Raw genomic sequence first — 15548 nt, forward strand, 5'->3', positions numbered from 1 at the left:
CGATTTGGAATGCATGCAGCTCATTGACGTATCCTTCATACAGGATAGTACCCACCTCAATAGGGCAAGTGTTTGCTAGTAAAGAGAATGAATTAGGGCAAGGGTCTGAGTCTAAGTAAAGGTAATTGCCTAAGGACGGAGTTTGCATGGGCCCACAAACATCACTATGCACAAGCTGCAACTTGCATGTGGCCCGAACTGAACCATCCTTTGGAAACTTAGAACACTGCATCTTACCCAAAATACAACCTTCACAAACATGTTTGACAGGTGCTTCAAGAGGCGGCAAAGAAGCAACCATATCAGATTTTTGCAAATGCAGCAAACTGGAAAAATTCAGATGACCAAAACGTGCATGCCAAAGGTTTGCATCTGAAATAGCCCTTGAATCTGCAAGAGCATTTGCAAAATTTTGTCCACACTTGTTATACAAAGTGAGCTTATACAGCCCACGACACAAAAGGCCAGATGCGACAATTTCATCACTAAATTTGAGATCATGAACTGTACATCTGTCATCCACAAATTTGACTACAGGTCCAAGTCTAGCAAGTGTGGATACAGACAAGAGATTCTTCTTGATCCCAGGTACATAAAGTGCATCAACAAGTGTGAAGGAACTGCCATTTGCAGCAGTAAGCACAATCTTTCCAACTCCCTGAACCGAATAAGAGGCATTGCTGGCACAAGTGATTGGATTCCCATGAGGGACAGACGAGAGAGAGGTAAATAATTCACGATGTGAGGTAATATGCTTTGTAGCACCACTGTCGAAATACCACACATGTGAATCTGCAGCAACTGACAAGCATGCATCATGGACATGAGGATTGTAAGTGCACTCTGTGCTAAAAGTCCATTCTTCATCAACATCAGCAACACAGTCTCCTTTCACAGAAGACTCAACAATGGCTGCATTTTTAGTGGAACCAGCATTTGTAGTGGAACCACCCTCTTTCTTCTTAGCCTCTTTGGCCTTCAACTTAGTACACGACTTGATCAAGTGATCATTAGCTTTACGATAGTGGCAACGCATCTTCTTTTTGCCCTTATCACCAGAATTTCCAGACAAATTTCTGCTAGCAAAATCATTAGGAACATAATTTTTGCCACTCGCAGCAGAACCATAAGAAGTGGCCGCATTGCTGTTACCACCCTTTCTTTGAGAAGCAATAAAATCTTCTTCAACTGCACACTGCCTAGTTCTGTTTTTTCTAGAAAGTGACTCTTGCAACAGCAATGTGCATAATGCATCAAACTTGAAAACTTCAGGATCTCCTTGGGTCATCAGTCTCCAAGTACTAGCAAAAGTCTGGTAGGAATCTGGTAAGGCATCAAGAATAGTTTGCACAAGGGAACTGTCTGAAATGACTTCACATGCAAAATTAAGTTGCTCATTGATATACGTGACACCAGCAAGGAAAGTGTCCGTATCATCTTCCTCATGCATAATCTTTGACTCCAGCTCTCTACGCAACAAAACAATTTTAGCCTCATTGCGGATTGCATAAAGACCTGCTAGAATATCTATAGCCTGTTTTGTAGATTTTGTTGAACAAATGTGAGGAACAATGGTGCACTTCACAGACAACGCAATCAATGTATGAGCCTGCACATCCTTTACATCCCAATGAGCTTGTTCTACCGTAGGCAAAACAACTCTAATAGCAGTAATCCTTGTAGCAAGACCTGCAACATCCTCAACATCTCCTACATCCTCCGAACCAGGACATACATCAATGCCCTGCACAATGTTCGAGACACCCTTTGACACAAGAACATGTTGCATCATATAAGCCCACATAGGGTAGTTGTCCCATGCAACCTGTCCTCAACAACAAACATCTTGAACACATCTGTGTTGTTGTCAGCCATGGTAAATGCTGCACCGGATGTGAAAATTGCCCGAAAATAGGAGAAACGGAGCGGGAACAACATGTGCTATATAGCACAAACCATAGAAGACTATGAGGCACCCGTTATGCAAAAAATGGCACTGACAGAAATTCTACACAAAATGTCGAAATAGCCTGTGCAGTACTGCCTGTAGTGGAAACGGAGGCCGAAATGAGCCCAAATCAAAAATATGAGCAGACCACGTTCTACGAGTTTGCCCAAAATTTTTGTCGACCTACGAACGCTTGCCAAAGCTCACTGAAATCGAGAAAGTGAGCAGGCGTGTGCTGGAGCAGCTGGCGACTAAGGCCGGGAGGACGCAACCTGCTTTGATACCAATTGTTGGAATTAGGGTTTCAGAGAAATGCGCACATCTTGGAGAAGACGAAGGAAGCTCAAGGCACACAATAGAGGGTGTGTTACTTAGTATGCAATGGAAAGATAGATAGCCCTAGAGTGATGGGCGTATATACAATGCTCGGGGGAAAAAACCTCCTAAAGAGGGAAAAACTGCCCCAACGGTCCTAGTGCACACATCACTACCACATGTATATGGTAACAATCAACCCATGTAGTCATGTCAATCAAGCAATCATTCCATTATCAGGTAAAATGTTTGGATTTTGTTCATTAATTCCAATTTCTTCATGTTTTTAAGGTCAGGCAAGCAGATCCCTGTAAGAAATCCACTCGTAGGAGACCAAGTGAGTAGCATATCAACTAAGGAGAGTGTCAACCAAAAACTACAGACTCCCTTAGAGACCATAGTTGAGGATAGTTTCTCAGACACTTTATCTGATCTATCATACTTTGAAATGGCTGCAGGAAAGTCCAAGGTTAATTTTGATCTAGGAACTAGAAGTGGAGCTGGAACCTCTGAGAAGACCCCAGATACAAAGCTATTGTATCTAAAATATTAGTTTGATAATGATTTGGGAGCAAAAATATATAAGGACAGGATGCACCGCTATTGCGTAAAAAAAGAGGAACACCCTAATGAGTTGAGAGACCTAGTGCCAGTGGTCCTTAGGATCTTGAGTACCCTTAACAACACATATGGGAAGTGGAACTAACTTCGTGGAAAGCCATGTTAGAGAGCCAATGACCTCCAGAGAGAGAGAGTTGTGGATGAACAAACTACGGGAAGAGTTCCAGTAGATTCATTTAGTAGAGGTATGGACAAAAGAACGGTTGTGTCCAGAGAACCAAAAAGAATGAGAATGATAGTAAAAGCGAGGTGAATGAGGCCATCTCAACTAGCCAAGTGTATGCCAAAAAAGTATAGTGGATATGGAGATCCATATGCTCATGTGTTGCTCTTTAAACAAGTCTTAAGGGCAGAGCAGATCACTGATTTCCATACCCAGAATGAAGGATTCAGATTGACTTTGGAAGGAACATCTTTAATGTGGTTTCAACCTTTAAACCCTGAAACATTTCCAAATATTGAGCATGTGTTGAGAGAGTTCGCTGAAGAATTCTCTAAACGGGGAATAAAGCATAACATTGTGTAAGAGATATATGCTTTTAGACAAAAGGAAAAAAAGAAATTCAAGGAGGCTTCCTTGAGATTCAAAAAATACATTGAGAGATGCCTAGTGAGAGAGCTACCACAAGATGAGAGGTTGTTTGTACTCTAGGGCTCAAAAATGAAACTCTAAAAAAGGACCTTCATTTGAAAGCCTATACTACGTTTGAAAAAGTCAATAGAGAGGCTTTATATCTGGTAGATAACTGCAAGGCATATGGGGAAGTGACCGAGGATACTGACTCAGTAGCAAGCGGCGCTTCATCTATCAAAATTGAAACCTCAACCAAAAAGGATGCTCAAGCTCCATTGATGCCATCATCAGATCAAATGATAGAGGAAGTAACTAAGAGAATGCAGTAGCAATTGCGACAAAACCCAGTCATGAGACAACCTCAAATGAGAAAATGTGACATATGTGGAGGAGATCCCCTGACTCCTTGGTGCACACGACAGCCAAAACAACCATCTGTGAATGCACGAGTGTTGAAATGGTGTCTTGTGGAATAAAAGTGGAGAAACCATGGTATGATGAGTGTTTTTACAACAAGAACTATGTGAGGAAAAGGCCATATGGACCTTCAGCAGGCCCACCTCAACTACCTCCTCCCAGATATCAAATTGGGCCAAATGCTAATGTGGTTATAGGAGCAGACAGACCTCAACCTGTGTTGGGTCAACAACCTCCACAACCTCAAAAAAATAGGGCTATGATTAGATATGCTCAGTCATACGAGGCACCACAAGGATTAAACAATATGCCTACAATTTCTTACTATGAGGAGCCAAGTGAGTTGTACACCTTTGAACCAGAACCAACAATGTACATAGATGAAACTTATCATTCATGGGGAATTAATGAGGGGATGGCACCACCGACATATATAGCACAACCCCCTAGAGATCAACATTTGGTTGTGAGAGAACACGTATGTTCATTGAGAACCAAAACCAGAGGTGTTTTATGATTTTCCAAACCAAAAACCTCGTCGATGAGAGCGATATAGATCAAAACGAATGGGAAAATCAAAATGAAGAAAGGACAAGCCAATGCCTCTTGTCAAAGATAAAATGGAATACCTTAGGCTTCATGGTAAGACAAGGGAAGATATAGGGACATATTGTGTCCAAAAACGGTATTTTGACGGACATTGAAAAAATCCTTGTAATTGTTGAATTGCCTAGACCGTTAAGAGTAAAAGAGGTATAGGCATTTATGGGCCATTGTGGATATTATCGCAAATTTATCTACTTATATGCTATAATTGCAAAGCCACTTTATGCTTTAATCACAAAATTCGAGTGGACAAGTGAATGTGAAAAGGCTTTTTAGCAACAATTGATATCTGCTCCTATTTTAAAAACTCCGGATTGGGATCAAATATTCCATATCTACATAGATGCATCAGCTTATGCTATAGGGTGCACACTTGTACAACCTAGATTAGTTAATTAGTACACTTGGATTTTTCAATTAGTTACTCCTGTAGACAACTGAATAGTGCAGAGAAGAATTACACCACAGAGAGAAGGTTTGGGAATGATCTATGCTGTTAAAAAGTTTAGACATTACCTACTTTCCAATAAGTTCGTATTCTTCGTTGACCATCAAGCACTATTGTATCTTGTGAATAAACCTTGCAATACAGGAAGAATTGTATGACGATTCATCATACTGCTTGAATTTGATTTTACGATGGTAGTTAAAAAAGGAACTACACAGTGCGGCTGACCATTTATCAAGAATGATGCATGGGGAAGCTCCTGTAGGAGTTGATGATGATTTTCCAGATGCTTATCTAATCAACATAGACATGGTTCTAAGATGGAGCGAGAAGGTAATTCCTCTCTTAACAATTGGATCCTTGTATTTGACAAGGCAACCATCAATCATTGGAGCATCAAAGACATTGATCATGTTAGTTGGAAGGCTATATAAACAAGGAACATATCAAATCCTTAGGCTTTGTATTGAATAATGAACAGGATCTGTATCTAAGTCAATCTCATGTGCAAACCACAGGTATCCACAATGGACATGCACAAACATATCAAAGATTGATGCGAATGGGTGTATATTGGCCGAAAATGAAGCAAAGTGTACATAACTACATAAGTCATGCATTATATGCACTATTCAGACGCCAATAGAACACGTAACTCTATTCAGGATTTCAGTAGCACCAAAGTGGAGTAACTACATTGTAGATTATCTCATCAAAGGAACTCTACCTGAAGGAATGAGCAGATCAAGGATCAAAACAATCACAAAAGAGGCAAAAAATTATGTATTGATTGAAGATAATCTTTACAAGAGAGGGAAAGATGACCAATTGAGAATGTGTGCAATTGAAGAAGAATACGTTCCTATTTTAGAATAGACACATTCCAGACAAGCTGGAGGATATTTTTCAACTGACAAAGCGGCCAAAGCAATCCTTATTGCTGGCATATGTTGGCCAACATTGTTCATGGATGCTAAAGAGAATGTGAAATGATGTGAGACTGCCAAAGAACCAAGACTCCAAGAGGACGAGATGACATGCCCTTGAGACCAATGATGGGATCAAGAGCATTCGCCAAATGGGGGATAGATTTTGTAGGACCTATTGCACCTCTTGCATATAGAACGTATGCTTAGTATATTATTGTAGTAACGGATTATCTAACCAAATGGGTTGAAGAAAAAGCGACAACAAAAAATGATGCAAAAACAACAACGTAATTTTTGTCTGAAAACATATTCACTAGATATGGTTTATCGATTGAGATAGTGAGTGAGAGAGGACTCATTTCATTAATTAAGTGAATGAGTTTTTATTAGATGAATTCATATTAATTTATAAAAAATCAGCTCTCTATTATCCACAAGCCAACGACCAAGCCAAGAGCACAAACAAAATTTTGGTGACAATTCTCACAAAAATTGTCAGTGATTTGAGGGTAGATTGGGATCAAAAGCTACATTCAGCTTTATGGGCATATAGGGTAGCTTTCGAAACGTCCATCGAAACAACTCTGTTTAACCTGGTGTATGGAATTCAAGCATTTTTACCACTTGAATTTTTTGCCAAAGAGCTAGAATGGACATGCCACAAGTTGTTTGATCAAATTGATATCCTATAAAAATTAGATGAAACTAGATTGAGAGCAGTAGCATCAATCTATGTACAAAAATGAAACATGAAATCGTTCTTCAATCAACATGTTATAAGCAAGGAATTCGTTACAGGGGATTACGTTTTGATGTATACCCTAAAGCAACATTCCAAAAAGTTGAAAAAGCGAGGTAATGGACCCTATGTGATTAGTGATATATCATCAAGTGGGGCCATAAAACTTCCAACATTAGAGGGAGAAGAGATGCCTAACTGGATTAGTGGCTACAGATTGAAGAAGGATAATTTACCACTAACGACAAATTTGCTAGCAAAGATCCATGGTGCCAAAGAGTGGAAGGGCAAATTGGAGGAAACAAAAGCTCAAGCGAAAGAGGAGACAAGAATCAAGATTCTAAAATGAAAACAAAGGTTCAACCATGCAAAACTTCCTCAAGCTGAAGCATCTAATCCAATTCCCTTATCGGCAATTCAAAGCACAAGGAAATGGCAGCAAGGAATTGATGTTTGAATCAATGTCACACTACCAAATGGATGATATCAATGCGCATTGATCGACACAGGAGCTATAATTAATGTGGTTAATTTAACCACATATAACATCCTTACAAAAGAACCACTAATCAGGTGAAAAAGGGATGTGGTAGTAGCCAATGGCGAGATTATGCCAACCATGGGGACATCAAATCTATCCATAAACATTGATGGGAATATTTGTCCTCATCAATTTCTAGTAATGAGAGACGATGGAATCAAGGAATCAATGTGCTTAGGAGTCCCATGGATGCGAATGTAGCATGCAATTCCTGAATGGTCAAAAAATACACTACTGTACACACATAACACCAATAGATATATGACTCCATTTGCTAAAACAGATCATTCATGGCCGATAATCCAGCTCAACAAAGAAACATAAAAAATTCAGCCGAAAACACCACAAACGGCTATCAAGAAAGTATGGGTAAAGAAAACGATCATGGAGAATAAACCCAAGCAAATATGACTGCCATTTCCCAAGTCTTGACGACAAAGCACATTGAGAGATGTCCAACCGTCACAATAGAGCAGCAATGGCAACCAAAGCTAAAATCTGCTACACAATCAGTGTCAACTCAATCCAAGTTGCCTAAATCCATGAAATGGCAATGGAAACCCAAGAATATTAATCAACAGACATCCAAGTCTGCATCTATAGTTAAAAATGGATACAAACGGGTTCCAAAAGTAAATGCAATCACATAACTGACAATCAAAGAAAGAGCGAATGAATTGCAAGATATTCTATTCCATAAACAAAAAACTTTGCCATCAAAGACCACTAAACAGTCAGTTCAATACCTACATCTTGCACAGCACTGTGCTACCCAATGCATTGCTTCAAACATGAAAATAGGGCCAAATTACAAGGCCATGCATAGACACAGACTTAAACTCCCATGCACAAGCACAAAACCTTTGTCCGAGATGACTCAAAATGGGAAGGTGGGAATAACAGCTAAATGTAGCAACAGTTATGGTCATTAACAGGTCCAAGGTGTATGTATGTATATAATGTGTGGTTTTTTACTTTCTAGAGTTCATTTTTGATCAAATTTGATTAAAATCTAGCAAATTAGCACTTTTTATTGTCGCGACTAGCATAATAATGAACTGAAATGACAAAATCTGGAGCAACAAAATGCTTCCAGTGAAAATATATTAGTACAATAATTTTTGGCTAATTTTCGCCAGATAATAAGTATTTTCAATCCATTTCGTTTGATTTCTGCTAATAAAACTTCCAAAATTAATAAACATGGCCAAATGGTGTCGAAATCAAGATCTGGGAGAAAATGCCAATCAGCATGGTATGATCCTCAAGCATGGAAAATATGAAACCAATATGAAGTTGTTAAATTTTCAGCCTAAACGATGATGACCAGATTTTTCCAGAATCGCATCGAACGGTTATACGACATCAGCGGTGATACGACGCCAGAATGATGAGCGGTTTGACCCACAGGTGGTATGCTGAATATTTCGAGGACAAAGGTAACAAAATCTATCTTTAAGTCACGGACACCACGGGTAGATATAGGTTGGGTAGGGCAAATTCCAATTCAGTATTCACATTGCACTTGAGAGAGAGAGAGAGAGAGAGAGAGAGAGAGAGAGAGAGAGAGAGAGAGAGAGAGAGAGAGAGAGAGAGAGAGAGAGAGAGAGAGAGAGAGAGAGAGAGAGAGAGAGAGAGAGAGAGAGAGAGAGAGAGAGAGAGAGAGAGAGAGAGAGCTTATAGACCCTTGCCGCATTCTCACTCCATACGGATAGTCAGGATGTCCGTATACCACCAGATTTCACAAGTATGTTCTCTACCGAGTAAAGATCATCTCCAGTATGCATGCAATCACAAAACACTGCACATACGTGCGCACGAAAAAAATCTATGATGGATCGGGACGGGTAGGTCTAGGGCCCATAGAGGCATCAAGCATAGTCCATTTTCAAGATGGCAGGAAGTACTAGGGGACTCCCCTTAACATCAAAGATCAGCTCCAAAGGTCAAACCTCACTTTGGGGGTGGGGCATGGATCACGATCGATGCCCCCCATCCCTATTTCTAAAACAAAAGGACAAAAAACACCCCCATATCAGCGTCTACACACTCCACAGATCACATTTCAATTTGGAGTTGGGGCATAGATCGTGGTCAATGCCCCCAAACAAGGATTTTACAACTTTTGACACTACCCAGGCCTAGAGCCCACGGGGGGTAGTCCCTCATGAAATTTCAAGTGAAATGGACCAAGATTCATCATTGAACAGTCAGATTTTGACAAACACGGCTGAATCAAGATTTCTGGCCCACAGGTACCCAATATTGATGAGAAATCATAGTGGATAGTCCCAAAGGTATGTCTAAGCTACTAGAAGACCGCCTATCAAATGAAATCTTAGAGGGAGCACAGAATCACCCACAATGATAGAAATTGCAGATTTAGTGATTGATGCGCACACGGAGGATGAAAAATGCCCGAAAAAGACCAAAATGTAACTTAGGGACTAACAAATATCCCATAGATATCCCCAAGATGCCTGAAAAAGGCTCAAAATTGGAAAATCCCTAGGATAGGCCAAAAAGTAACTAATGTGGCCAGAAACTGACAAGTGAGCAGACAATATGCAACAGGACATCACCAAATCATCAGAAGATGGAGAACTAACTCCAGAAGTCAATCAGAGTTAGCCAGAAAAACCCAATATGGCCAGACTTAGTAAAATAGGGTCAAATAGTCAAAATTTGCTCTAATTTTCTCATATTGAGTCCAAACTTAAAAATAAATCACCAGTGGGCTAGGTAGACATAGGGGAGCAAGCCCATATAATTTTCATTTCAAAAATTGCTAAAGCATGGATCGCGATAGATGTCCCCCATCACCATATCTGGACCCAGACCATACAGATGCCTCTTAGACATCAAGGCCAAGCCACACATCAAGTTTCAAGCAATTTGGACACTAAAAGTCCAGTGAAAATCCAAGTCTAGTCCAAAATTGACTGATAACCCAAAACTGGGTCTAGCATGCTCAAAATTGACCCAAATAAAAAAGTGATTGGACCAAAATGATCTACCAAGTACCATGAACACACCTATGTGGTCAAATACCAATTTTTATTAGGTACATGGATCGCGATCAATGTTCCCCAAACCTAGAGTGGACCTAGACTTCATCAGCAGTAGCCCTAGTTTACCTAGTCCCATTGGTAAAATATGGACAAGAATGGATAATATTTGTGCAAGTTATGATCAATTTTATCTTTTTGAACTTGTTTTTACGAAATGTCTGTGTGTTTAGAGTTTTGGAAGAAGTTTCTGTCAAAAACATGGTTTGAAATGATGCAAAATGCTTCACAACTGGAAACCAAAGCAGTGGACAACAGGTCCATACAAAGTGGATGAGCTAGCCACCAACGAGAAAGCTCACATTTTTGAAGACACGTTAGCAACAATACCCGCTCATATCTTCATTGCAAAATTCAATGACGCAGAGAATGACAAGAGCAAGAGAAGGATCCCTAACTCTGAGCAAGATTTTCCGAGAAATCTCTAAACCGAGCAAAAGAGCAAGCTACAATAACAAAAAAGCAAGGAGCTCTCTTAATTTTTAGCACACAAACCAAGGGAGCAGGTAGAGGTGTTATTTTTCACCTGATTTCAATATTCTATTGTAGCTTATATATATACAATCACTAATAAGTAGACACTAAGCTAGCAATGCCCAAAATTGAAATTTTGTGACATATCAATAGAAAGATATATAGTTCTATTACAATGTATGCAACTTCAGGACGATTGTCTATGAGTTGCAAGTCCTCTAATATGCCAGTCTAATGAGCTATTGATGGCCGTAAAATAGAAATCTTTGCTATAGCCTACAATAGCATAAGGACTAAAATAAACAATTATAAAGATACTAGCAATTTTGCACAAGCATGAGTCTTACAAACACTTTTAATTGTGTCCATTCTAGAAACCTTTTTTTGAATTTTAGACCAATTTGAATTGTGTAAAGCTAGAAACCTCTTTCTTAGAGTAGTGGTAGAACTCTCCCATCAAAAAGAATAAATTTCCTATTTTAGGTGTAGTTACAAATGTAGGGCCCATAGAAAATAGCTATAAATAAAAAAATTAGTATTAGAACACGGGGGTAGATCCACACTAACAAAAACAAAATGGTTTTGACGAATTCTCCTATAATTAAGAGCTCCTCATTCTCTTGGTTTTTTTATTTTTTTCAACATCATGACATTCTTCTGGATTGACACAACTAGGTTTGGTTTGGGCACAAGACTGTTGCCTCTACGAATAGGGTGAATAATTTTGTCACAAGAAGCCATCATTCCTCCCCCTATTATTCCCACATTGTGAAGTATGGAAACATCATGTGCTTCTATTGTCTTGTCTTTGCTTAGCTAGGTAGGTTTGACATTGGAGGTAGGAGGAATATCGGCCTTAATTTGTAGCCCTCATACACAAATTCTAGTTGTTTGCAAACTTAGCTAAGTGCATTTTTGTGTGAGGGCTACAAAGGCCAATAGTCCTCCTACCTCCAATGTCACGCCTCTATTGGGTCCATTTTTGGGAAAGGTCTACCTCAGCTGCTGATAGGCATACTCTCTCTCACAAATCTCTCTCTCTTTATCTCTCTCTCTCTCTCTCTCTCTCTCTCTCTCTCTCTCTCTCTCTCTCTCTCTCTCTCTCTCTCTCTCTCTGACAGAGTTTTGGCGCTTGCATCTCACCAAATAGAAGAAGTCAACCTTCAATGCTCACCAAATAGAATAAATAAGAAACAATTTACTAGATTCAAATCTAAGATTAAGAACATATTTGACTTCAAAAGCCCATCATCAATGTGGCACCTTGCAAGCCATAAATCAAAAGGAAACGCAGGCTTCTGGTGAAGCAATATGTGAAAGCATAAATCAAATCCATCATGGTTCGGAGGGGCTAATAGTAGAACCACCCATATCCATGCCAAGTAGCAGTTAGATAGCTAGGTACGACCAATAACACGGTATCAAAGATATCGGCACAATTTTTTCTGCCAATGTCTATTCATGATGAAAAGCGGCAAACAAAACAGATTAATATAGATTATGATTAACTTTGCCCATTCGAAGATTGTATAAAGCTAAAACTAAATTAGATACAGTAGTGAGGTATACCTTGACTTTGACTGTTAGCAAACCTTTTTTAAAAACTGTTTCCATGATTATGTTGACATAATCAATATAAAACAAGGGGCTTTGCTCTGCAAAACCCTTCAAAATGGCAACAAATGGACAGAGATATAGCTGCAGCACACAACGACTGTTTGCCTCAACAATCACCCACATTGTCCCATAGCAACCCTTCTTTGCAACCTGAACTTGTTGGCCCTCGGTTGGAAGGACAATCTTGGTACCTGTTAACAAAGACGCCTTGCCATTGCCATGTTCTTCATTCGCAATCAAAGACTTTTTACTGACTATCCTGTAGATCTCTGAAAGCACCATCAAGAATGCGCTTTCCGCATTAGTAGCTTCCAAAGCTGATGTCTCAAGAACAAACAAACCTTCTTTCTCAGCAAACTCCTTTGCATCCTCTGATGTAACTGTCCTAAGGGTGCTTAGATCAGTCTTGTTACCAACGAGCATAATCACAATGTTATTGTCAGCATGACTCCTAAGATCTTCTAGCCATCGAACAATATGGTCAAATGTTTGCCTTTTAGTGATGTCATATACCGACATAGCTCCAACTACACCTTTGTAGTACACACTTGTTACTGCTCTATATCTGTTGCACAAGAACAATTAAGCATCCATGGGTGTCCAAAACATAAAATTCCATACACAAACACAAATGGGTTCATGAACTAGCTACATAGGCTTCAAGTTTCAACACATTCATGTCCAAAAACCATGAACTCCATGGCGGATCAACAATGAGGCTAACCATGCCTCTCTACGTGCTTGATGACTCTTATGAGTGCTATCGTAAGGAAAACCATTTTATGATAAAAATGCCACCAGAAAGAAAGAAATCGACTTGCTGTGTAGCTAGGGATTATCTACTGTGGAGGGGCACTAGCCTAGAGGCACCTCAAGAGACGGCTTCTTTCATGGAGCTACAAAACCAACCTATGGGTAAGTGATGATTCAACTCCTCTAGAGGGTCTATGGGGGGGCGCTATAAGGCATTCATTGTGCAGGAAGAGCAGCAAAGGGCTGCGTGCTCTCTCTCTCTCTCTCTCTCTCTCTCTCTCTCTCTCTCTCTCTCTCTCTCTCTCTCTCTCTCTCTCTCTCTCTCTCTCTCTCTCTCTCTCTCTCTCTCTAGCACCGCGTGCCAGCGTGCGCACTTTACGACAGTTCAAGGCAGTGCACTTTTTCCCAAAAACTTGGCAGAACTATCTATGTGAAAAAACAAAAGTAAAATTTGAAGGTTTTTACACCAAATTACATCGAAATTTTGTAGGTTTTCTCACCTTCAAATTCAAAATTTAGAGGTATATTTCAAAATTGGTAGGTGGGATTACATTAAACCTAGGTTTTTTTGTAGCACAAGTTCAAGGCAGGTTCTCTCTCTCTCTCTCTCTCTCTCTCTCTCTCTCTCTCTCTCTCTCTCTCTCTCTCTCTCTCTCTCTCTCTCTCTCTCTCTCTCTCTCTCTCTCTCACTCACTTTACAGCAGTTCAAGGGCACGTTCGACTCTCCTCGTCGGATAGATCTTTAAGGTCTCTTGGGATAGTTTCCTACGACATTAAGATTCCTTCTTCTCAGGGGGTGTTGTGGGTGTGTGCGCTAATAAAAAGAGGAAAATGGTATAGCTTTTTAATCACCCAAGTGTGGTAGATTGGTTATGCCATTTCCCACTGGAATAACATGTTTTGAGCTCAACTCTCCTCGTCGAATAGATATTTAAGGTCACTTGGGATAGTTTCCTACGACATTAAAATTCTCTTCTTCTTCTTCTTCTTCTCTCTCTTTTTAGGCAAAACCATCTCCATTCAAAATTCGAAGAAATTTTTTCCCAGTAACCTTTGCCTCTCAAAACTGACAAAGTTAGAATCTCCATAGAGGACCTAGTAAAAAAATTGTTGATTTGTATGAGCAGCAATGTTTTGGAAAAATGTGTCTCAAAATTAATATCGTGTCATTTTCAATTTCAAAAATGTCGGTTGAGAGCAAGAGGAAAAGGAGAAATTCCGCCCCAAAATAGAGAAAAATAGTGCAAAAGCCCAAAAAGATAACCTTGTTTCCCCCATCATCCATATTGACCCTAGACATCAAGGCCAAGCCACACATCAAGTTTCAACCAATTTGGACACCACAAACCCAATGAAAATCCAAGTCTAGTGCAAAACTGACTGATAACCCAAAACTGGGACTAACCTACTCAAAATTCATCTAAATCAGAAAGTTATTGACCCAAAATGATCAACTAACTATCTGGAACACACTTATGTGGTCAAAATGTCAATTTGGCTCAGGTACATGGATTGTGATCCATGTCCCCTAGACCCAAAATGGACCTAGATCTTCATCAATAGTAGCCGTAGTTTACCTAGGCCCACTAATGAAATATTAACAAGAATGGATGAAATATATTCAAATTATGATCAATTTTTGTTGTTTGAAATTGTTTTTACTAAATGTTTGTATGCTGCCAATTCTAGAAAGAAATTCTGACAAAAGATGGGTTGAAATGCTTGTAGAATGCCTCGCAATAGGCAACCAAAATAGTGGGCGGCAGGGCCATATGAAGTGGATGAGCTAGCCACTAACGAGAAAGCTCACATCTCAGAAGATATACTAGCTACAATCCCTGCTCATATATTCATTGCAAAATTCAATGATGCGGGAAACGACAAGATTAAAACGATAATCATGCCTAGGAAGATCTAGACACTTCACCACAAGCCCAAAGTCATCAAGACAGTAAGGGTTGTACAGCTAGAGACATATTTCAAACTACCTCCATGGGGGACTGACCATATGATAGTTCAAGAGCTCATGAGCTCAATTCAGTACGATGGGCAGGCAATGATCACCGGCAGAGATGGAGTTAAAAACAAAGTTTTGATCACAAAAGACTTGATCAACGAAGCTCTGCACTTCTTACCAGGGTAGCATGATTTACTGCAAAAGACCAAAGCTATGAACAACGAGAAAGCTTTTCTAAAGACTCCAAGCCAAAAATTCAAATACAATGATCTAATCTATGGTGAGATGGAGCTGCCCTTATGTCTGATTTCACAACATTTCAGAGTACAAATGCCCCCAAGATACACATAGCCAATACAACACATAGCAGTAGTGATGGCCTTGGAAGTGGCAGAGAACAAAATAATTCGATGTGATTATGGAACTTATATTCTAGAGAATCTTGTAGAAGCAAGAAACAAGCTCTACATGAGCGCAAGGCCAATGATAACCAAGATAGCCTATTGTTGGGGTATAGGCACCTGTGCCTTGCCCGGCCGCC

At 39.8% G+C, this 15548-nt stretch overlaps 1 pseudogene; it reads right to left on the bottom strand.

Annotated features, from left to right (window-relative positions):
* Positions 1-12168: 12168 nt before the first annotated feature.
* Positions 12169-12816, bottom strand: LOC147431810 (ras-related protein RABA4c pseudogene; annotated as a pseudogene).
* Between the last annotated feature and the right edge of the window lie 2732 nt (positions 12817-15548).

This window comes from Adiantum capillus-veneris, chromosome 21 (assembly GCF_014529385.1).
Source record: "Adiantum capillus-veneris isolate H3 chromosome 21, ASM1452938v2, whole genome shotgun sequence".
NCBI classification, from domain to species: domain Eukaryota; kingdom Viridiplantae; phylum Streptophyta; class Polypodiopsida; order Polypodiales; family Pteridaceae; genus Adiantum; species Adiantum capillus-veneris.